Genomic DNA, 25,346 nt, shown 5'->3' with positions numbered 1-25,346 from the left:
AACAATGTCGTCTGGATGCTTCACTTTTTGTGTCAGGTAGTGTATGTTATGTGAACATGGGTCTAGAAACGCTTTTTTTTACCATGTTACAACTAATTTTCTACAGCTCTTCGTCGTGAATCAATGGTGGGAAATCTGCAGCACCAGAATACGTTAGGGAACTTTTTGTTCCATGAGATGTTCAAACTACCATGTTGATGACGTCTGATTAAGAGGTAATTGTTACATATACCGGCGGTATTTTGTGTTCTGTTTCAGTGAAGGATATGTTGACTAGCGGCTTAGATAATCGTTTTTTGTTACTATGCGACTCACTTCCTTGGCTTGCTTTCTCCTAGCAGCAACTGTTTAAGTGACCGTTACGGACTTCGCGAGTACTTAACTGTTTACTAGTGCTCGTCACGTACTTGTATTGCTGTACAATGCAGTAAAGGTGATTAAAATACTGAATGTTCTCGATGGACATTTGATTCGTGCCGCCCAACATTTGTAGTGGAGAGGTTTCAGAACGACAGTGCCCCGTCTAGGGGACGTACAAAGCAGTGTCTTAGGGAGCATGAAATGTTTAATCCCTCTGCTTGCGATTTAGGGAGGCCTATAAAGGTCGAAACAGCTAGTCACTATTACTTTTCTTGGGTTAGTTTCGTCATCTCAAAGCAGCCCAAACATGCAACATCATAAATTGTTTGATGTCTTCCAATCACTGTCTTCCCTCGCAGTTTTTCTCCTATAGTTTAGTCGACCGCTGTGGCCGAGCGGTTCTAGGCGCTTCAGTCCGGAACCGCGCTGCTGCTGCGGTCGCAGTTTCGAATCCTGCTTCGGGAATGGATGTGTGTGATGTCCTTAGGTTAGTTAGTTTAAGTAGATCTAAGTCTAGGGGACTGATGACCTCAGATGTTAAGTCCCATAGTGCTTAGAGCCATTTTCACCCCTATAGTTCCCTTAAGTAGCATGGAACTTATCCGTTGATGCCATAATACATTCTTCTAGGTAGTTTTTACATATGCGTCTCCTCACAGATTCTGTTGCGATTACTTATCAGTCAATTTAATTTTCAGCATCGTTCTGAACACTTCGATTATCTTCTGTTTAGGGTTTTCGCCACAGTCAATTATGCACTTCCGTACAGAGCCATGCTCACCAAAATTGCTGCAAGCACTATGGGATCTGAGGTCATCAGTCCCATAGACTTAGAACTACTTAAATCTAACTAACCTAAGGATATCACACACATCCATGCCCGAGGCAGGATTCGAATCTGCGACGAGGCAGGATTCGAATCTGCGACGGTAGCAGCAGCGCGGTTCCGGACTGAAGCACCTAGAACCGCTCGGCCACAAGGCCGGCCATGCTCCACAAATAGGTGCTCTCAAAAATGTCAGTCTCAAATTAAGTTTTATGTTTGATGCCAGTAGACTTCTTTTTGGTGAAGAATCTTCTCTTCGCTGTGTAGCCTGCTTATTATATCCCTTTTGTTTCGTCCATCATGCATTCTGATGCCTGCTAAGTGGCTGAATGTCCTTCACGTTAATGTGACAACCTGTGAAAGCCTCAATATCCACCTTTTGCAGCGCAAACCGCTGCTAGGCGTGCAGGAAGAGTGCCAGTGAGGTTCTGGAAAGTACCGACAGGGACATGGAGCCATGCCGACTCCAGTGTCATAGCCAGTTGCGCTAGCTTTCTCGGTTGAGAATACATGGCGCGAACAGTCCGATCGTGATGGTCTCATACATTCTCTATTGGGTTTAAATCCGGGACTTTTCGCGAGTCAGGGTAGTACAATAAACTTGTCCTGGCGTTCTTCAAAACACGCACGCAAACTGCGAGCTGTGTGGCACATTGCATTTGAAACGTCCCCTTCGAAAAATTAAGAATGACTGTGCTGGTAAACCTCTTACGTTATTTGATTTTCAAACAGCTGAGCAAAACTGAACGTACTCAGACATTTCTCTCTTTACTTATTCTGATCATCACTAAAGTGACACAATATTTTTAGCGCAGCGCAATCTGACTTTCAATAATCCCTACAAAAGAATGGCCCTGACTACCAATAACCTATACCTTTCACGAATCACTTACCTCACAAAAATCTTCGTTACTCGAACTACTGCAATACAGCGAGCGCCAATACTGCCAGCTAGATAAAAGATTCTAACTACTGAAGGCACTAACTACTGATAGGCATAGTTAGCAAATGAAAGATTTTGATGCAGAACGCCGGCCATGTGGCCGTTCGGTTCTAGGCATTTCAGTCTGGAACCGCGTGGCCGCTACGGTCGCAGGTTCGAATCCTTCCTCAGGCATGGATGTGTGTGATGTCCTTAGGTTAGTTAGGTTTAAGTAATTCTAAGTTCTAGGGGACTGATGACCTCAGATGTTAAGTCCCATACTGCTCAGAGCCATTTTGACGGACACATGTCCAGATCGTCCGCTCTCAAAACCCTGCCATCTGTCTCCCCACATCCACCACTGCTGGCGGCTCACCTCCAACTGCGCAACGCTACGCGCTGTTCACATCCAAGTGCTCAACACTACAATAGTAAATATTCCAACAATGCAAACCAGCCACAGACTGCACACAGCGCAGTCAGTGATTTTCATAGAGAGCGCTACGTGGCGTTACCAACATAAAAACCTAAACAGCCTACTTACTTATTGTCCTGCTGGAACATGACACCGTGACGAGGAAAAAAAACTGCATATAGGGGTGGGCATGATGTCCAAGAATAGTTGCATACTGTACTGATCCATTGTGCCTTCCAGAACGACGAGATCACACAAGGAATGCCACGAAGACATTCGACCATAATGCTCCATCCGTCGGCCTGGATCCTGCAGATGGTTCTTGCAGTGTTTTTTTGCTTTCAGACATTGAACGCCGTACATGCCAACATCATCTGTTCGATGGAGCACAGCACGTGATTCACCTAAAAACGGCCACCTGTCACCACCCAGCGGACGTACAGTCGCAGTACTGCCGTGCAAATTCCGGTCCTCGTCGCCAATGAACATCGGTCAGCATTGGTGCATGAACCAGCCGCCTGCTGCATAGGTCCATACGCAGCAATATCGGCCGAACAGTCCTTGAGAAAACTCTGTTGCTAGCCCCTTGGTTCATCTGGGTGGTCAGTTACTCAATTGCACGTCTATTCGCCCGTATACGTATCTGCAGCCGTCGTTCACCTCTGTCATCTATGGCTTGTGTTGCTCCACAGTTGCATCGACGCCGGTTTTGGATAGCGTCATTTTGCCATACATGATATACTTTAACCACAGTAACACTCGAACTGTTTTCAAAGTTAGCCGTTTCGGAAACGCTTCCACCCTATGTCCGATAAATCGCTCCGTTTCCGCATCACGACAACGTCTGCGCTGTTTTCCCCGTCTCCCAGACACGTTTTATCTACTCTCTACTGCTAGCGCTGCCGAGTATCGTCTGTGAATGGTCATTGCATGTAGACGTGCAACACAGGTGGTGGTCACATTAATGTATTTGGATCGCGTATGTGATCTGCAACCCTGGCGTTAGTCGCTTCTGCTCCTCAATACTTTCGTCTTTGTTTGGTTTACTCTCAGTCCATATTTTGTTCCAATTACACTGTTCATTCCATGCAACAGAGCCTGTAATTCTTCTTATTTCACTGAGGATAGCATCTAATCAGCGAATCTTATCACCGATATCATTTCGCTTTGAATTTTAATCTCAGTTCTGAACCTTCTTTTATCTCTTTCATTGTTTCTTCGATGCACAGTTTGAATAATAGAGGGAATGATGGTCACTTTTAATCCGAGTACTTCTATCTGAGTATTCCATTCTGATTTTTCCCTTTCGATTCTAGTACATACTGTAGCTTACCAACATTGACGTATAGTGTATACTTATTTTTCTGAGAATTTGTAACATCTTCTGTCATTTTATATTGTGAGTTTTTGTAAGTCGACAAATGCTATCTCTCGATTTATGCAAAGTAATGTCAGAACTGCCTCTCTCGTTCGTTAATGTTTCCTAAGCCATACTGATTGTTATCTAACAGAGCCTCAATTTTCTTTTCTGTTCTTCTGCATATTATTGTCAGAAACGTGAATTCGTTAGCTGTTAAGTTAATTCTGCGATATTCTAGCATTTATCTGTCTTTGGTATCTTTGATCTGTGAAGATGATACTCTTCCGAAAATTTGTTCGTATCACTGCTGCCATCACAGCTGTGAGAAACCCCGAGCTAATGCTCGATTCTCTATGGACTCTGTTTCTCTATCACGTGAGAAGACAGTTACTCTCAATCGTAGAGGCTTCCGATGTTGTCTTGCCACCTACCCGCTCTCCCCATTGAGTTTAACATATCATATAACAGAGGCTTTTGTCATTAATACACTCCTGGAAATTGAAATAAGAACACCGTGAATTCATTGTCCCAGGAAGGGGAAACTTTATTGACACATTCCTGGGGTCAGATACATCACATGATCACACTGACAGAACCACAGGCACATAGACACAGGCAACAGAGCATGCACAATGTCGGCACTAGTACAGTGTATATCCACCTTTCGCAGCAATGCAGGCTCCTATTCTCCCATGGAGACGATCGTAGAGATGCTGGATGTAGTCCTGTGGAACGGCTTGCCATGCCATTTCCACCTGGCGCCTCAGTTGGACCAGCGTTCGTGCTGGACGTGCAGACCGCGTGAGACGACGCTTCATCCAGTCCCAAACATGCTCAATGGGGGACAGATCCGGAGATCTTGCTGGCCAGGGTAGTTGACTTACACCTTCTAGAGCACGTTGGGTGGCACGGGATACATGCGGACGTGCATTGTCCTGTTGGAACAGCAAGTTCCCTTGCCGGTCTAGGAATGGTAGAACGATGGGTTCGATGACGGTTTGGATGTACCGTGCACTATTCAGTGTCCCCTCGACGATCACCAGTGGTGTACGGCCAGTGTAGGAGATCGCTCCCCACACCATGATGCCGGATGTTGGCCCTGTGTGCCTCGGTCGTATGCAGTCCTGATTGTGGCGCTCACCTGCACGGCGCCAAACACGCATACGACCATCATTGGCACCAAGGCAGAAGCGACTCTCATCGCTGAAGACGACACGTCTCCATTCGTCCCTCCATTCACGCCTGTCGCGACACCACTGGAGGTGGGCTGCACGATGTTGGGGCGTGAGCGGAAGACGGCCTAACGGTGTGCGGGACCGTAGCCCAGCTTCATGGAGACGGTTGCGAATGGTCCTCGCCGATACCCCAGGAGCAACAGTGTCCCTAATTTGCTGGGAAGTGGCGGTGCGGTCCCCTACGGCACTGCGTAGGATCCTACGGTCTTGGCGTGCATCCGTGCGTCGCTGCGGTCCGGTCCCAGGTCGACGGGCACGTGCACCTTCCGCCGACCACTGGCGACAACATCGATGTACTGTGGAGACCTCACGCCCCACGTGTTGAGCAATTCGGCGGTACGTCCACCCGGCCTCCCGCATGCCCACTATACGCCCTCGCTCAAAGTCCGTCAACTGCACATACGGTTCACGTCCACGCTGTCGCGGCATGCTACCAGTGTTAAAGACTGCGATGGAGCTCCGTATGCCACGGCAAACTGGCTGACACTGACGGCGGCGGTGCACAAATGCTGCGCAGCTAGCGCCATTCGACGGCCAACACCGCGGTTCCTGGTGTGTCCGCTGTGCCGTGCGTGTGATCATTGCTTGTACAGCCCTCTCGCAGTGTCCGGAGCAAGTATGGTGGGTCTGACACACCGGTGTCAATGTGTTCTTTTTTCCATTTCCAGGAGTGTAATATAGTCTCTTTCACTCGTTACAAGAGTCTGTCGTTGGGCTAACTTTTCGATTTCGCGTGTAGAAATCACGTCGTTTTGAAGCGAAGAATTCGTTGAATGTTCGGAGCGCATTTTCACACGAAAAGAAAGTTCCTTAAGGTTGAAACTTCCTGGCAGATTAAAACTGTGTGCCCGACCGAGACTCGAACTCGGGACCTTTGCCTTTTGTGGGCAAGTGCTCTACAGTTTTAATCTGCCAGGAAGTTTCATATCAGCGCACACTCCGCTGCAGAGTGAAAATCTCATTCTGGAAACTTCCTTAAGGTTGTTCGACAGGCACAAGATTAGGTAAATTAAGTGGGTTTGAAACGACTTGCCAATGTAACTTCAGTATAGTGTTTTTCTGTCAGTCTATCAGAATGTGGGCGGGCGTTATCGTGGAGTAGCATCACTTCTTGCAGGTTTCCTGGTCGTTGTTCTTGGATTGCGTCTGCAAGACGTCTTAGTTGTTCTTTATTCGTGTCAGAGATACACTAAAATGAACACATATACAATACATACAAAGAAAACAATACAGATTCACCCAGAATTGGGCAACTTTGATAGCATTGGGTGCTGCAGACGTTAAGTCCTTCATGCTACAGCTGGTTGGACATAAGTTACATTTGAAGAGATGCCGGGTTGTCTGCAATTCACCGCATTCACACAGTGTTCTGTTGGCATTTGGAAGTTCCATTTAAGGAGATTGTCCCTCGATCTTGCAACTTCGGTCCGTAGTCTGTTCAAGGACTTCCAGATGACCCACTTCTCCTTGTGTCCAGGTGGCAGGGATTCTTGTGGTGTCATCCAGTTTGACAGGTGTTGGCATGTTTCATTCCACTTGGTGAGTCGGGTAACCGCAGCTGTTCCTTCTAACGGCTGTGGAGTTGTTAGGAAGCTCTTCCTGGACTTCAGTCTTGGCTTGGCAGGTTGTTGTCCAAAGAGTGGATGTGAGGTCACTGTATTTGATTTATGCCTCTCGATGTTAGCGGCGACCTCTCTTCTGATGTCACATGGAGCAATCCCAGCGAGACATTGAACTTTGTCCATGGGGGTTGGCCTTAGGCAGCCTGTACCAATCCTACAGCTGTCATTTAAGGCTACATCAACCTGCTTTGCATGCACTGAATTGTACCACTCTGGGCTAGCATACTCTCCTGCAAAATAGGATAAGGCAAGAGCTGTTGTTCTTTGTTTGTGGATGTGTACCCCAGTTCGATCCCGCCAGTTTCCGAAGAACGCAGTTTCTTGAGGATACTTTCTGCTTCAGCTTCAGACAGTGTTCCTTGTAGGTTAGTGTACGGTCGAGAGTAAAACCCAAATACCTGGGGTGGGAGCAATATTCTAGTGCAACTTCATTCCAGAATATTTCAAGTTTCCTGTCAGTTTGTTTATGTTTCAGATGGAATGAACACACTTACGTTTTTTTAGGATTGGATGCAAGTTGATTCTTTTCATAGTAAGCACCAAGCTGTTGTAGACCGTGCGTAAGCATTATCTCTACATCTTCAAACCGACTGCCCTGGGCAGCAAGAGCAAGGTCATCAGCATATATGAAACTTTTGTATCCTTGAGGCTGTGGTTGATCGTTAGTGTACACATTAAATAAAATAGGTGACGGTACACGTCCTTGAGGGAAACCGTTCTTTTGATTTCTCCATAGGCTGCGTTTTCCTTGAAAGTCCACGAAAAAACGTCGATTCTGTAGGAGTGTTGCAATTATCCTCGTCAGCGTATAGTCGTTAGTCAGATTGTAGATTTTGTGCAGTAACACTCTGTGGTTTACGGTGTCAAAGGCCGCCGAAAGGTCAAGAAAACCTACACCTGTTATCTTTCTCTTCTCGAAGCCATCTTCTACGAACAGAGGTACAAACAAATGATGTCTTAGTTGTTGACAGTAAATATCAGCAGTGATGGTTACACCTCGGTGAAGCAATTCGTAGTACACCATACTGTCGTTGATCCACCAAATGCGTAACATTATCTTTTGTAAATGAGCGCAGTTCTTTGGACGGGGAGTTGTTTCTTTATTTGGGCTCAACCATTCATTTCTTTTCGTTCTGCGGGCGTAAATATACCATTTCTCGTCATCAGTAACGATACAGGATAGGAACGGTCGGTGTTGTTCACGAGACAACTGATGGCGAGCAAGCAGAGATGCACATATGGCCTCCAGCTGATCTTGGTGATTTTGGCTTAGAGCATGCAGCATTCATACATCCGATTTTTGAACCTTCCCCATCGCACGCAAATGTCGCACAATGGTGGAATGATCAAAGTTCATCATATTTGCCAGTTCTCGAGTACGTGGATCATTGTGGATTAATGAGTTTAAACGATCTTTATTAAACCCGAAGGTCTTCCTGAATGAGGACAGTCACTAATATCAGAACGATGCTCCTTAAAGCGAGAAAACCATTTTCTTGACGTGCTCTGTCCATCTGCACTACACGCAGACACGGCGCAAATGTTTCTGGGTTCTCCGCTGCTCCCACCCTTCTGCTGAACTCAAACAGAAGAATACGTCGGAAGTGATCCGTTTACTAGACTTGATACACCGTTTTCTAGTGTCCACATCTCCACTCACTGTCTCCAAATGATAAAACGATAATAAGTATACATGTAAAACAAAAATACTACGTACTTATGCAATGCACCACCCTAATATTTTTCGATTTATTCACACTGTTTTGCAGTTGTTTCGTCTTAGGCTGCTACCACTCCCTGTTGATTACTTTTCTAGGTAACTAATATTGCTGTATTCCCTTCCTCTTTTGAACATATTCATACTACTTTCTTTCTTCAATCAAATATTTTTACAAATACTTAACAATTTCTTCGCACTTACCTTTCTTATATTTTCCTGCCCGAATTATGTGAGGTGCCAAGCATCTGCGTCAGAAGCTATGCGTTAACCTGCTGTCTGGGAGAAAAAACAGTTTTGTGGGTAACGTCCTTTGATTCAACGTAAAAGTCAATGAACTAGAATCATGACGAAACAGCTCACAGGCGAACGGCCGGATGGCAGTGTCGAGCAGCCCGTTGGACACACATCCGGCCGTTCACCCGTGAGCTATTTCGTCATCATTTGCGCCGGAGAAAGTTGAAGAATCACACTACAGTCATGTTTCTCATTGGTTCTAAAGAGCATTCTCATGTGAACAAAACCTTCTAGATCGTTTAAATATGTCTTTCTTTATAACGTCGTTCGGCTACTGTTATCATCAGATCAAAAGTTTGAACTTATAAAATAAGGTTCAATAGCCGGAACAACGTTATAAATAAAGGTATACAGCATGTAACGGATATAAGTGCAGATATTTTTGTGTGTGGTACCTTAATATGTATGCACATCAGTATTTTGGCTCCTTTTCTCGCTGTCGATCATTCTTCCCACAAATACGTCACAAGCTTCACGAACTGATGTTTTCAAAAGGTTCAAATGGCTCTGAGCACTATGGGACTTAACTGCTGAGGTCATCAGTCCCCTAGAACTTAGAACTACTTAAACCTAATTAACCTAAGGACATCACACACATCCATGCCCGAGGCAGTATTCGAACATGCGACCGTAGCGGTCGGGTGATTCCAGACTGTAACGCCTAGAACCGCTCGGCCACTCCGGCCGGCAACTGATGTTTTCTGCAGGTTCATAAGTGCGCTACTAAGTGGACTACGCCTGTCTGTATACACTAAGTGTTTTGAGACCATGCGACCATGCTTATAACACCTCACCTGCTGCCCAGAGCAAAGCAAGTATTAATGGTTTGCTCTTGACACACATACTCGGAGGTACTAACCAATCTAAAAACATACGATCTGTAGTAGCTACAGTTGTTAATGGGTAAACTGATTTAATGTTGTTCGGTACACCACCCTCATCCACCAATAAAAATATTTGCTGTTATATCCGTTACACCATGTATATAAGTGATCTAGATGTTTTATTCACAAAATGATTGCGGACGCATACAGAAAAGTTGTTTTCTTTGTAATAAATGACACTTGCCTTCTTTGGTCTGCGTGACACAGTACAGTTCTGGTTTTTTTCTACATCTACATCTACATCCATACTCCGCAAGCCACCGGACAGTGTGTGGCGGAGGGTGAAACGTCTCTGACCTTACGGAGTAAGTAAAATTTGCCAGTTGAAATAGTATCCATTATCATTCTTAATGTTACTTTTATACTCATAATGCAATTATTTTATCTAATAGGAACTTCACAGACTTCCAGTTTCCTTAAAATAGACTCAATAATTATCGCAGAATATAAGTTATTCCAGACAGTATTATGCCCTACATGCCGCTCTTGTTATGGGACAGCGCCCTCTTTGAGATAAAGTTACGACAGGGTTGACCTCGGTTTTAATTACTGTTTTATAGTGGTTTCTATGGCCAGTTCACCATATGAATATCAATTTCATCTGAATGCTTTATCAAAAATGTTCGCATCACATAGGGCTAGAATATTGTTTAAAAGCAATGACTTCCTTCTTTTCTGGGATAATATCAGTGTTGTTGGTTCAAAATGGCTCTGAGCACTATGGGACTCAACTGCTGTGGTCATCAGTCCCCTAGAACTTAGAACTACTTAAACCCAACCAACCCAAGGACACCACACACACCCACGCCCGAGGCAGGAGTCGAACCTGCGACCGCAGCAGCATCGCGGCTCCGGACTGGAGCGCCTAGAACCGCACGGCCACCGCGGCCGGCTCAGTGTTGTTGGCTACCGCGTGGTTGTTATAAACGTACAGCTACTCACAGCGGTCCAGCGTGGACGGTAATTGTCATACGGCAGCAAAACTCGATAGATATTCTAATGAATTAATGCGGAACCGATTTACACTGGAAAAAAAGAGTTCCAATTTTGGCCACCAGGTGCAAATCTGGCGCTGTGAATGTAAGAAAGTTATGCAGACGTGCTTCCATGTGTAATGGATTAGGAACGGGACGTGGGCAGAAAAGTTTAGTGACACTACGTTCATTTCATTACTAACCGCCGCTTACACAGTTTGTTCAATATGAGCACCGGAGACGTCGACGAGATACTGTACTGCGCCAGATTTGTGCCTGGTGGCCACAACTGGAACTAATTTTTTCCGGTGTAAATCGGCCCTGCATTAACGCATTAGCATATCTACCAAGTTTCGTCGCCTTATCATAATTACAGCCCCCCGCCACTGGACCTCCATGAATAGCTGCACTTTAGTTGTGACCATCTAGTACTGCAATTCGTTCAGTATGTACCTCTTGGTTGCAATAGATTATAAGGTTCAAATAAGGAAAAAAAAACCGCCTCACAGCCCATGTCGCTAGCACACGCCTGTGCGGGAGAACTCGACTTAAGAGGTAAATCGGTTCGAATCCTGGTGGTGAAAAATTTTTTACTGCCATTATTTGGCCGGCAGGGGAATGAAGTGAGGAAGTGTGACATGTTGATGCTGATACGTCCGTCTGATGGGGTTGTTAACCTCGGCGACCCCCTTGGTGGGTAGACCTTCATAATAAGTCGAAGAATCACAATGGTAATCCATATTCAGTAGGACCTTGCAAAGAGTGGCTGTGCATTATTCGTGCATCTGCTGCCCTACACTGCGTCCTTGAGTATGGGACTAGTTCGACTTTCCTGAAAGGATGAAGATTATGGTCACTAGAGACGATGTACAAGCTGGGACTGAGGAAAAGTCTGAAAGAAGAGTGGTCGAGTTTCTTTCAAAGAAACCGTCTCGGTATTTGGCTTGGGCGACTTAGGGAAACTGAGGAAAAGCAAAATCTGAATTGCCGGACGGACATTTTTACCACATCCTCCCGATTACAAGTCGCGTGTTTTACCGTTACCCATGCTGTCTTGTTAAGTATTAGGCTGAAGAGTTGTCACTCCTTGGTATCACTGTATCCGATAGAGAACTTCGGCTCTGCATATCTGCCATTTAAAATAATAAGACGTCTTATTGTATCTATTTGGACATTCATCCTTCGTCAGTTTCGGACAGCCTGCTATAAAGTGTTCAGTAGTTACGAAATCTAAAATCCTGTGTCATTTTCGTGTAAACATTTTTAGAGTAATTTGCTCTTAAGGCCAGATCGGAACTACTGAGTTAGCTTCAGATTCTCCTCTCATTCTTCTTATTTTAAAATGTGTTCTCTCTGTGTCCACCTCAGTAGCTCCGTAACACGGTGTCTGGTTGCTAAGGAGAGCCGAGTGAGATGGAACAGTGGTCAGCACGCTAGACTCGCATTCGTGAGACGATGGTTCAAATCCGCGTCCAGTCATTCACATTTAGGTTTTCCGTGATTATCCTAATTCGCTCCGGACAACTCCGGGATGGTTCTCTTGAAAGGGCACGGCCCATTTCCTTCCCCATCCTCGACACCATCCGAGCTTTTACTCTGTCTCTAATGACTTCGCGTCAGTCTGGAACCGCGTGACCGCTACGATCGCAGGTTCGAATCCTGCCTCGGGCATGGATGTGTAATGTCCTTAGGTTAGTTAGGTTTAAGTAGTTCTAAGTTCTAGGGGCCTGATGACCTCAAATATTAAGTCCCGTAGTGCTCAGAGCCATTTGAACCATCTAATAACTTCTATGTCGACGGGACGTTAAACCCAATTTTCCTTCTTTTTTCTTCTGCTATGCAGAGGGCCTAGATTCTATTCCCACTATTTCCAGAGACCTTTGCTTGGTGAGAGGGCTATAATGTGGTGGACTCAGCCTCATAAGTAGCGGCTCCAAAGTCAAGTAAGGCGACAACGAACAGGATAGCAATATGCTGACCGCATGACCCTCCATACCATATCCAAATGATGCCAGTGGTACAGGATAACTTGGCGGTCGGTCGGTAGGATTAGCCCGTCTGAGTCCGCCAATGCGGAACTCTGCTTTTACTTTGCTTTGCTGAGGTATTATTACTTTCAAAGCCACAGCGCCATAATCGGTAGCACCCGACAAATCAAACCGTAAGACTTTTTGGAGCATTGTTCCAGGAAACAGCAAGCTCAGGTAGTGTTACAAATGGAGCGCTGCCAAATGCCACTCAAGGTACCACTCGCATACATACCGATTTTCACAGTAACTATGCAGTCGTTTTCTGTCGCGTTAACAAGACCCTTGTTATCTGCGAGCGTGGAGTTTATATCAACTGATTCAACCTTTTATCACAATGAGAAATCTTCGCAGTGTAGATCTCCCATCTCTTACTACTGTATTTTTATTTATTTATTTATATAGGTTTCATCGTTTTCCAAAGTACGAGTAATCAGTTTCATAGCACGATCTACCGCGTTTCATGTGGATAATGACAGAAGGATTGTAAGACATAACTACTTCTTAGGGCCCAAACGGAAGCATAATAAGTATTATAATCACAAAAAACAGTTGCAGTTATCGTTTTACGAGAACTGATTTACCGTGTAGTAAATGAAGGGTATTTCATTAAAAAAAATTGCCGGTTAATCTTTGATGCTTTATTTTAGGAAAAACCTTCAACTTGGTAGCTGTGTTCTGCCGCACGAACTTAATCTTTCGTCTAGCCAGGCACCTTTAAAAAACTGGATCACAATGGCAAAATATTTGTCCTAATTGTTTCTTCGCTGTCTTTAAAGTCCATCTCCGTGCGGTACAACGTATCTAGTTTCCACAGAGTTAATATTTTCTTGCACCGTTCACAAACAGCTACCTCTACATTTGTGTACATCGTCCATAAAGTACTCAAATTAAGCACTCTTTATTTCCTTTTTCTGCTATGAAAAAGATGTTCTTTTTCCACTATCTCAAACATTTTCCTTAAGTTTTTTCTTGGGGGCGCAATCTGTCCCCTTTTGTCTCGTATTCTTTCTGCTATTTTGTCGAAAATTGTCTTAGTGAAATCGTGGCTCTTTGGAGATGCAAGTGAAAAGAAGTAAAAGAACAACAACCAGCCGCTTGCAGTAGCGCTGCTTATTTTTTAAAAAAACTAGTACCGTTACAACTTTTGAACGGAGACTATCATCGGATGTCTATTACGTTTATTTTTTCAACATACATTATGGTGAACACAAGACGTCTGCTGTTTGCGGTTGTGATGAATATTTCTTCGAGTGGTGTTGCCCTGCAGTAAGCACCGACAACAGAAAAAGGAAATTTTCCTTCAATTACACCTAAAAGAAAATAAACAACTTTTTAAGTGAGTTCGTTTTGTGCTACTTACACCGAAAATTCTTACTCTTGGGCAGTACTATGCAGGTAGACTCTGGCATAACCAAAAACGGCTGCGCTGCGTAATTATAACTAGGAAATAAAGGTGAAGAGGCGCCTCATGGTGAACCTGCCTGTTAACCAATACTGGTGTTTTTTTAATAGTTAACTTTATTAACGGTGTTTTCTTTTACTTTTTGTAAGAACTATCTTGTAATCTTTCTTTCTAATCAATCAGATAACTTAGTAAAATTAACGTCTCGGTGCAGCACATGTCCATGAAGACTATTTTCTATTATCGCTCTCTGTGGTTAGTGTCCGTTAAGCTATAGTGTATAAAAATATTCAGTATGCATAAGAACCAACACGAAACGACAATGGAAGACCTTGAAAGAAATACTCGCTTTAAAAAGGGTGTAAACAGGGATGCAATCTTTCGCCCGTACTGTTCAACCCAAACCTCGAAGAAACACTGACAGAAATGGAAGGAAGGTTCAAGAATGGGATTAAAATTCAGAGTGGTAGGGTACCAACAGTAAGTTAGCTGATCTCACTGCTATCTTCAGAGAATGTGAATTCAGAATTGCAGGACTTGTGGAATGGAATGAATAGTCTAATTAATACAGAAAATGGATTGAGAGTAAACTAAAGAATGACTAAACTAATGAGAAGTAGCAAAAATGATTTTATCGATGAACTTCATATCAGAATTAGGGACCACGAAGTAGACGTAGTAAAGGAAGCAAAGTAACACATGGCGGACGAAGCAAGGCCAACATTACGAGTAAAAGAAGACTAGCACAGTCAAAGAGGGAAATTCTGGTCAAGGGAAGTCTACTATTATCCAGCGTCGGCCTCCATACCAGTAAGAAATATCTGAGAATGAACATTTGGAGCACAGCATTGTATGATAGTGAAAACATGCACCACGGGAAACCGGATGAACTAAAGGTCTTGAGATGTGGCACTGTAGAAGGATGTTGAAAATTACTAACACTAATAAGATAAGGCTGGTTCCCGTTAGATCACCGAAGTTAAGCGCTGTCGGGCTTGGCTAGCACTTGAATGAGTGACTGTTCGATGTGCCGAGCGCTGTTGGTGAGCGAGGTGCACTCAGTCCTTGTGAGGCAAATTGAGGAACTGGTTCACTGATTGTGAAAAGTAGCGGCTCTGGTCACGAAAACTGACAACGGCCGTGAGAGCGGTGTGCTTACCACATGCTCCTCCATATCCGCATCCGGTGACGCCTGTCGGCCGAGGATGATGCGGCGGTCGGTCGGTACCGCTGGGTCTTCCGACACCTGTTCGAACAGAGTTAAGTTTTAGATAAGGTAAGGAATCAGGAGGTTCTCCGCAGGAGAAGAACATGTGGAAAACACTATCAACAAGACAGGACAGGACGATAGGACATCTGTTAAGACATCAGGGAATAACTTCCATAGTACTAGAGGGAGCTGTAGAGGGTAAAAACTGTACGACAAGACAGAGACTGGAAAGAAGACGCAGACAGTTAATGTATTCTGGGAATCGAAGATCTCTACGATTTTTGCCTGTTATCGAGATTGAAATTTGCAAGATATCATTTCCTAGGATTCCAAGACTTTCGACAATGTTTTAACTTTAAGTTTGAAGTCGGGTAACTTTTTTCGTGTGATATAATTACAAATTAACAATTTCAGATTTTTTTCTTTACTTCTAAAGTGAAACCTTTCTCCTTGCCAAATTTCATGATTCTAGACCAACGGAAAGTATCCTATAGGTTTTGATGAGAGAGTTTGCGAGTATCAGGCTATGTGACGTATGTGGCTTCATCTTTTGATTGCACTGATTTAGAAGCTAACGTTTATTATAACGCCAAGGGGCCATAGACCTTATTATGTGACATAAATTTCGAGTTGATGCATTTACCCGTTCCCGAGAAAATGGGTGCTTAACAGACGGACGGACGGACGGACGGACGGACAGACATTCTGACAACAAACGACGATTACTTTTTTCTTGTGGTGTAATTGCAAACTTTCTTTTGGTTGTAGTGTGAAACGTTGCTTCTTCCCAAATTTAGCGATTCTTCATCAGCAGGAAGTACCCTATAGGTTTTGATGAGCAAGTTTGTAAGTATCAAAATATGTGACAAAGATGACAGCATCTTTAGATTACGATGACTTAGAATCTTCACTTTGTTACAGCGCCAATCGAAGACCTTAATTATTCCTAACTAATTAAACTCCGTCCGAATAGGTCTCGAAAGACCCTAACGGCACCGACCGACCGCCATGTCGCCCTCAGACCACAGCCGTCACAGGATGCGACTATGAAGGGGCGTGTGGTCAGCACACCACTCTCGCGGCCGTTGTCGGTTTTCGTGACCGGAGCCGCTACTTCTAAGTCGGGTAGCTCCCCAACTTGCCTCACAAGGGCTGAGTGAACCCTGCTTGTCAACAGCACTCGGTAGACCGGACGGTCACCCATCCAAGTTTTAGCCAAGCCCGACAGCGCTTAACTTCGGAGATCTGACGAGAGGCGGTGTTACCACTGTGTCAAGGCCGTTGGCCCATAGACCTTAATATGTGACAATTACATCTTGATCTACCTGTGCCTGAGAAAAAGGGTTTTGAAGAGTCATAGAGACAGGCAGACAGCAAACTGATCGTATAAGTGTTCTGCTTTTGCCCACTGAGATACGGAACCTTAAAAATGTTTGAACAATGATAGACGAGCTAGCATATCTTCGAACTAGATCGCGGATGCCAAGCTACTTCTTGTGAGGGTAGAGTCCACTCTTTGCTTTGTCGGTTGGTAGTTTCAAAGTATGTCTCTGAAGGAGAGGTCCAACGTATCTTCAATAAAGTGGCCAACAAGGGCGATGTACTTGAGGACAATATTATGGAAATGGAAGAGAATGTAGATGAAGACGAAATGAGAGATACGATACTGCGTGAAGAGTTTGACAGAGCACTGAAAGACCTGAGTCGAAACAAGGCCCTGGGAGTAGACAACATTCCATTAGAACTACTGACGGCCTTGGGAGAGCCAGTCCTGACAAAACTCTACCATCTGGTCAGCAAGATGTATGAGACAGGCGAAATACCCTCAGACTTCAAGTAGAATACAATAATTCCAATCCAAAGAACGCAGGTGTTGACAGATGTGAAAATTACCGAACTATCAGTTTAATAAGTCACAGCTGCAAAATACTAACACGAATTCTTTAGAGACGAATGGAAAAACTGGTAGAAGCAGACCTCGAGGAAGATCAGTTTGGATTCCGTAGAAATATTGGAACACTTGAGGCAATAGTGACCTTACGACTTATGTTAGAAGAAAGATTAAGGAAAGGCAAACCTACGTTTCTAGCATTTGTAGACTTAGAGAAAGCTTTTGACAATGTTGACTGGAATACTATCTTTCAAATTCTGAAGGTGGCAGGGGTAAAATACAGGGAGCGAAAGGCTATTCACAATTTGTACAGGAACCAGATGGCAGCTATAAGAGTGGACGGGTATGAAAGGGAAGCAGTGGTTGGGAAGGGAGTGAGACAGGGTTGTAGCTTCTGCCCGATGTTATTCAATCTGTATATTGAGCAAGCAGTACAGTAAACACGAGAAAATTCGAAGTAGGTATTAAAATCCATGGAGAAGAAATAAAAACTTTGAGGTTCGCCGATGACATTGTAGTTCTGTCAGAGACAGCAAAGGACTTGGAAGAGCAGTTGAACGGAATGGACAGTGTCTTGAAAGGAGGATATAAGATGAACAACAACGAAAGCAAAACGAGGATAATGGAATGTAGTCGAATTAAGTCGGGTGATGCTGAGGGAATTAGATTAGGAAATGAGTTCTGCTATTTGGGGAGCAAAATAACTGATGATGGTCGAAGTAGAGAAGATATAAAATGTAGACTGGCAATGGCAAGGAAAGCGTTTCTGAAGAAGACCAAGAGATGAATACACTATGCAGGTTCAGAAGGAAGGAGGTTGCAGTACGTACTGGGAGATGAAGAAGCTTGCACAGGATAGGGTAACATGGAGAGCAGCATCAAACCAGCCTCAGGACTGAAGACCACAACAACAACAACAACAAATATGAAGGAGTGAGCAGGATTGTCAAGGAGTGAGAAGGGAATCGGCGGCACTAATAACTTAGTGATTCACTCCTGCCGACCGCTAATGGGTTGTTTTACTGCCGTCCCGCTCTTCCTGACAGCCTCTCTGCCTGGTGGGATGACACTGGGCTGGCGCCGCAGCCAAGTGAGGATTGAGAGAAGTTTTTTTTTTTTTTTTCTTTATTGTGAGTTTAAACACCTTATACAAAGGCGGGCTGTCAGCAGCACAATACGCCGCTCTTCAGCGTCGACTTTGACAACAAGTAGTACAGAAAGGTGGCACAGAGAAGATAGTCAAAACGGTGGGCAAAAAATGTTGACACTAAAAATCGAAAAAACACGGAGCCGTTCACGCTGGACGAGAAACAGCACTAACACTAGGCGACACGGTGCACAGAACATGGATGATGGCGACGGCATGTGAGCGGCGGTGGCGTGACGGCGAACAACACTACACACAAACGAAACACTGACGGCGACGATCTCCGGCGCGCGAATGTCCACTTAGCGTGTGCGAGTCGAGAGAAGTTGATCGCGCGCCGCTATCTTATCTGTCCGGCGGCTGTGGTGGCAGCGCTGTGGCGCCTGGAGGGGACGAACAGCTGAGCATCACTCAGTCACGCAGCGACCGCCGGCCGCTACGCGCAACGCTGCCACGACACGCTGAGCTTCATTCGGTGAGTAGCCGCGCCGCGCTGCGCTACCCGTCGACAGGGACGCCGACGCCGCAGGCAGCAAGCAGTGTCAAGGTCTACGCGTTGTCCGTGATGGCCACTAGCTTATAATACGGTTAAAGTGTCGGGATTTGTTGACGCCAATGATCGTACTATACCAGAGTTCCTCCACACTATACGATTGGTCCTCCTTTCACAGCTTGCAGTTGTCTGTCTACTTCCTTGTTTTCGTGGTTCACGGGGACTTTCCCCGCGACAAAGTAGCACTACCGATTTTTCTGCTATCACGTAGCAGCCGGGCTTAAACGAGTAGCAACTGTACCAGTTCTTCAAAGTAAGAATAGTGGTCAATTTATAAATTATAATTTATAAATTATTTTAAACGACATAGCAGTCGGATAAGAGAAAGAGTGATACAAAGAAGAGACAAGGGGTCATAAATATCTTCTCTTAGTTTTCGTCCATTCCCCAACCACTTCTGTCCTCACTCCTCTCTGCTCCCACATCATCTCCCACTCCCCTTTCGCCAACTTTCCCTTCTTTTCCTTCCTCCCACGCACCTTGTTTACTTCTTGTTTACGTGAGGAACTTGCAACACTTTCGATACATTGCCAGCTACTTTAACCTTTTGTTTCGTAGAACAAAGATCATTCTCTTACTATTGTAAGAGAAGCTGCGTTTATTGTTTTAATTTATTGCGTGTCATCTCCCGAGTAGCGGCGACTTCACCTTCTGACACTTAAGCACTGTCATCGATGTGATGTACCACAGCAAGTATGTCCTGTTAATGTACCCCAGTACCCTCTACCGTGCTCACTACTTTTGAAACAAAGACATTGCGATATGTTCACGTGTTTAAATAACTTCGAGAATTATCCTGTAAGCAGATGACGCTGGTGCACATTAACAGCAAGTATTTGCAATGCTACCACAGAAATATAATGCCTGGAGAGAGAGCCGTAGTTCGCTTGGAAATCGATAGCGATTAAAACAATAAACACCACTGCGTGGAAAAAAATGTAGTAAGAGAATATCCTTTCTTCTCCATAACGAGAAATTTCACAGCTGACGCCTCCAATTGGCAACGCTAACGAAGCAGCAAGACAGCCTTGTTCTATAAAGCTAGTTGCTGTTCTCGGAAAGCTAAGGTGTTCATTTAATTCCTGCTTTGGGTACAGGAGCAGATTTTAATCTATATTTTCCTTGTGTACGCAATATAGTGTCTTCAGATGGTGGCTGTATATTATTACGCTGACTTAAGAACCACATTGTATCGCCCTAGCCAGGTGCAGATTAAATTACATCTTCTGGGACTTTCGTAGACATACGATCCCGAAGTTTTGTTTATTTATGTATACGAGAAAGGGGGGGGGGAGACAGGAGGAGATGTAGAGGTCAAGGGGCGGAGCGGAAAGGAGGGAGGTGGGATGAAATGAGCAAACGCCGTGTGTGTGTGTGTGTGTGTGTGTGTGTGTGTGTGTGTGTGTGTGTGTGTGTGAGAGAGAGAGAGAGAGAGAGAGAGAGAGAGAGAGAGAGAGAGAGAGGGGGGGGGGGAATGTCTGTCAACCGCGATAACAGGAGGTGTGGAATGTGTCCCAACAAAAGGAAGGTGGGTATTACGTGGCATTATAACCTCAAATTGCCGGCCGGAGTGGCCGTGCGGTTCTAGGCGCTACTTTCTGGAATCGAGCGACCGCTACGGTCGCAGGTTCGAATCCTGCCTCGGGCACGGATGTGTGTGATGTCTTTAGGTTAGTTAGCTTTAATTAGTTTTAAGTTCTAGGCGACTGATGACCTCAGAAGCTGAGTCGCATAGTGCTCAGAGCTATTTGAACCATTTTGATAACCTCAAATTCCTACAACATCGTGGTTCACTGGGATCCATTTGGTCCAATCAAATATTTCTACCATCGTTAGACTCCGTTGTGATCATGCAGCTTTTCCTATCCATCCATATAGTACTATCAACATTTATGGTTCCCCTGCATGAGAGTGTGATACCGAGTCAGAAGCTGATGTAAACAACATCTTGCTTTTATGTCCCAAACTTGACTGAACGATCGGAATATTTGAAGACTTGGGTGAGTGTGGGTTATCTCCTCCCTCAATCAGCTTTCTTTCTTTTCTTCGCCTTTGTAAGGTTAATGTTAATTCTTTAAGGGTGTAGGGAAAAACATGTAGGTTTCAAAGACATGTTAATTTTCAGCTATGTCTTGCTTATGAGTTACGGAATTAGTGAGAGTTGATGAATCAAAAATGTCTGATTTATTTCTAAATTTTTTTGTTAAAAATTTTGGTCAAACCTGTGAAAAGCTTGGGCAATATATTTGTAAATAAGCATTTATGTATTTTCTTCTTACAGTTACGTATATAGTGCAGCCTTGCGTTTTTATGGCGACAGGAAGAGCATTCGGCCACCCCTTGAATTAACTATGCTGACCGTGCGCCGATACGGGACAAAGACATGAAAAATGATGCTGATGAATATAGCCTTGTGTTTCTAGTGGGTAATTAGAGTACAGACTCTGGAGACAAAATAAATATAGAAAAAAGTCAATTATTTACATAGCGGACAAAATTAGAAATAGGAGTCAGATTGGTATGACTATTTTCTGACATTGCCATTCTCAGATCTGCAATACGAACCTGCGGAACTCATGATGTGCCTCAGAAACGTGTTTTTCTGGAATAATAATTTTTTTTTCTTGAAACTCTGTCTACTATCGTTCATCTTCGCACACTGTAGACAGAGGAAAGCTATTAGACTTACAGCCGTTAGCGGTTGTCGCACGGGCTAAAACGTATTTTCTTCATGCGAGCCACCACAATCGTACATTTGCAGATGGACATTATAATGAATCCACCTTGGCAGTCGTTTACACGTATTTCCTTGAACGAATTTTGCAGGATTGGCCAATTTCGGCCTGGCAGGCAATTCTCAATTGCTGTCAGCAAGCCTCCTTATGGCGTGTGCTGGAGAAAACTTTGTGTATCAGTGTCACTTCCCCGTTTCCTGTTCCAGTCGCGTACGGTTCACCAGGTGGGGTAGCGCACTGATATGCACACTGGACTCGCATTAGTGAGGACTACCGTTCAAACCCGCATCCGGCCATCCTGATTTATCTTTTCCGTGATTTCCCAAAATTGCTCAAGGCAAATGCCATGATGGTTCCTTCGAAAGGGCACGGCCGCTTTTTTTTCTCCATTCTTCCCTAATCCGAGATTGTACTCAGTCTCTAACGATCAAGTTGTCGACGGGACGTTGAACACTAATCTCCTCCTCCTCCTCTTCCGCGTACGGTTCGCGGGAAGAAAGACCATTGCTAAGCTTTTGTGTAAGCTCGAATCTCTATGATTTTATCTTCACGGTCTTTTCGCGAGATATACGTAGGAGGAAGCAATATATTGGTTGACTGTTCTAGGAATGTACGGTCTCGGAACTTTTCCAGTAGACCATAAAGTGATGCAGAACGCCTCCCTTGCAGCGTCTGCCACAGGAGATGACTGAGCGTCTCCGTGACGCCTTCGCACTTATTAAATGAACCTGTAACGAAACGTGCCTCTCTTCTCTGGATCTTGTCTATTCCGTCTCTGTCCTATCTGGTACGGATCCCATACTGACGAGCAGTATTCAAGTATCGGTCGAACTTGTGAACAGTGTAATATAGGGTGATGTGAACGTAACTGTACTGACTTCGTTGGTATAATGTATGCATCAAAATACGAGTAAAACATCAAATAAAGTTTTGTCTGAAACTGCTTTATTTCAGAGCTATGCGATAGAGTAGATATGACAAATGCAACACAAAATTAATTCTTCTCAGAGAGAAACGACACGAAGGGACCCTAAATTCAACTCAACTACGTGCTGTACGTTTACCCCACGACAAGGTCAAAAATTATGTTCGTGCAGACGAAGACAGTGATATGCTCGACTTATTTACGCTATCGAAATGTTGCAAGCTCCGTTCACCTCATTCTGCACACCTGCACAGATATTTTCGATTCTCTGCTGTAGTTGTGCTACATTCTCATTTCAACACAATACAGGAGTTCCCTGAGACGGCTTAAAGGTAGAAGTCCAAGGATTAAGATCCGTAGATCTGGCGGGCCAAGCAACAGGTCCTCCAAGACTTGTCCACTTATCGGGATAAGCAACTTTGAGGTATTCCATTGCCTCCCGACTGAAAGCAACATCAGACTATATGCAGGCGAACACGACACGCCAAAAGCTTGTACTAGCCCAAGATGTAATGCCTACCAAAATGACATTATCAGTCATAACTCGCAAATGAAGCAATTCCAGGCAAAAATTTATTTAAGACTGTATTCTCATTTTAATCCATACATTACACCCACGAAGCGTCTACAGTTACTTTTGAATCACACTGCATAATCGATTCCGCTTCCCTGCTAAATACATTACGACATGTTAGCACTTACGACACTTGAGAATGACCTGTAATGCCGAAATTGGGCAGTCCTTCATAATTAAATACATACGTGTCAGCAACAGCGGAAGTTGATCAATTATATTGGCCTTAATACAACATATTATTTATATAGCATGACTTTTATCGTAATACTTTTGTATGGAGGATTTCTGCTATGGATATTACAAAGAACACGTAACTGACATTCGAAAAATACCCTTTGGATTGCGGCGTAGAGGAGGCAATGTGTCTTGCAACAGGCAGGCAAGCTCTGTGTAGCTTGTTCGCCGCAGCCCCCTAGTGATGGGACTGAAACAGATATTTCAGCCCTCTTAACTACACCGAGATGATGGCTCACTTTCAAGGCGGTGTGCTTTGTATTCTCACGCTACAATCTCCTTCCACTGACACTGTCAGACGAGTGTAATGGCGCAAGAGGAGATAGTGGCTAAGGCCAAAATAAACAACGCGCTGCCTTATAGGAGAGGGAACACACGCTGCCTCTCAAACTCGCGGAGAGGCAAATGTCACAAGCTGCAAAGCTTTCGTATAGTCATGTGGTAAGATAATTTAAAAAAAAAAAAAGTCAGGACTTGAGAACACATCTTAGGCGTGTCTTTACTCCTCTCGAATAGCGCCTACGTTTCCATGCTATGGATAGATGCCTATGAAACTTGTTACACCCCCCCCCCCCCCCCTTTCATCACATGCTGCGCTGGGTTTCAGAACGTGAACACACAGGCTGGTGGCCGAGAACGTCACGTCACCATCGCTAAAAAAAGTATTCCCACAAATCAATACTAATTTTTAGGATTCCGTGCGTCCATCGGTAAAAACAGAACCCTTGTACGATCGTCTTGTCGTCCGTCCGACTGACTCATTGTTGAAAACAATTTTCCCAGATATGGATACACTTATCAAGTTGAAATTTACGTCCCGTACTGAGGTCTACGGTCCCTTGGCGATATAATAAACGTTAGCTTCTAAACCCACGCAATCAAAAATTACGGTCATTTGTGCCACATATTTTTATATTCGCATAGTCACTCATCAAAACCTGTAGTGTATTTCCTATTGATCTACAGTGAGGAAACTTGGCAAGAAGTAAGGTTTCACAGCACAAGTAAGGGGAAAAATTCCAAAAATTGTTTATCTGCAATTACATCACACGAAATATTTTGTCATTTCATATCCGATGTCAAACTTGAAATTAAAACAATACGTTGCTGTGCGTTCAGGCTGACTGGGTCACAATGGTACAAATCAGAATTCAGGCAAGGAATCATTTTATTGCTCATATCTGTGTGCAGTAAGCGCTCCTGGGTACCTGACGGATAAATTCCGAAACCCGTCATACTAGAATCAGTTATTCCTTGCCTAATGTTTGATTTTTACCATTGAGACCCAGTCAGCCTGAATGCAGAAATACTGATAATACTTGTCGTCTGCCTCCTGCATGACTGTCACATTTGCTTTACTGAAATTAAAACATTCTTGAAAATCTTTGAATTTCTGGGACCGACATCTTGCCAGTATTACTGTCAATGAGAGGCAAAAATGGTCGGTATTCTCGATTCCCGGAATGGATTAACTGTCTAAATACATAATTAAGTTTGCACAGATCCCTAAAAGTGAGAGCCCTACTCGCACGTGGCCAATTTTTGTTTATTCTGAGATATGAAATATCTGTCAACAAGTTGTCTCGAGCGCGGTACTTAGAAGTAACACGTGGCGTGTAACCAACGTCACATGACGTTATCGCTCATACCGACCTCGACGTCTACCAGCCGAAGGACACAGCACATATCTATCACTTAATTCTCAAGAATACCAACGGAGCTAAACAGCCATCGCAGGGACTACTGCTTGCTGCCGGACATTCAATACTTCCTCATGAGATGAGACAAATTCCTCCTCGGTCAGTATCACGGATTTGCCAGACATCCTTACCGTAATCTGCTTTAGGTCTTTGTCTGCTGCCCATATACTAAAACAAACAGTGCTTGATTTAGCACTCACTGCCAGGGATCATCAGGGGCAGGGAAGCGGGGCCTTCCCAAGTTTCAAAGAGTGCACATCTGTTACACATGTCTAGCGAGCCGGTTTATTGCAGAGCGCCCACTTCAGAGGCAATCATACTGAAAAAGTC

At 44.3% G+C, this 25,346-nt stretch overlaps 1 protein-coding gene across 2 annotated transcripts in view; it reads left to right on the top strand.

Annotated features, from left to right (window-relative positions):
- Window positions 1-25,346, top strand: part of LOC126481674 (xenotropic and polytropic retrovirus receptor 1) — a 285,237-nt gene that overhangs the window by 90,103 nt on the left and 169,788 nt on the right. Inside the window, exon 1 of one of the 2 annotated variants that reach the window (XM_050105606.1) lies at window positions 18,711-18,767. The exons of the other annotated variant lie outside the window; for it this stretch is intronic. The gene's annotated coding sequence lies outside the window, so the exon portion shown is untranslated. Of the gene's footprint in view, window positions 1-18,710; window positions 18,768-25,346 lie in introns of those variants that run through there. 2 annotated transcript variants of the gene reach the window in all.

This window comes from Schistocerca serialis, chromosome 5 (assembly GCF_023864345.2).
Source record: "Schistocerca serialis cubense isolate TAMUIC-IGC-003099 chromosome 5, iqSchSeri2.2, whole genome shotgun sequence".
Classification (NCBI taxonomy): domain Eukaryota; kingdom Metazoa; phylum Arthropoda; class Insecta; order Orthoptera; family Acrididae; genus Schistocerca; species Schistocerca serialis.
Note: the sequence above shows the minus strand (reverse complement) of the source record. Positions and strands in the feature narration are given on the sequence as shown.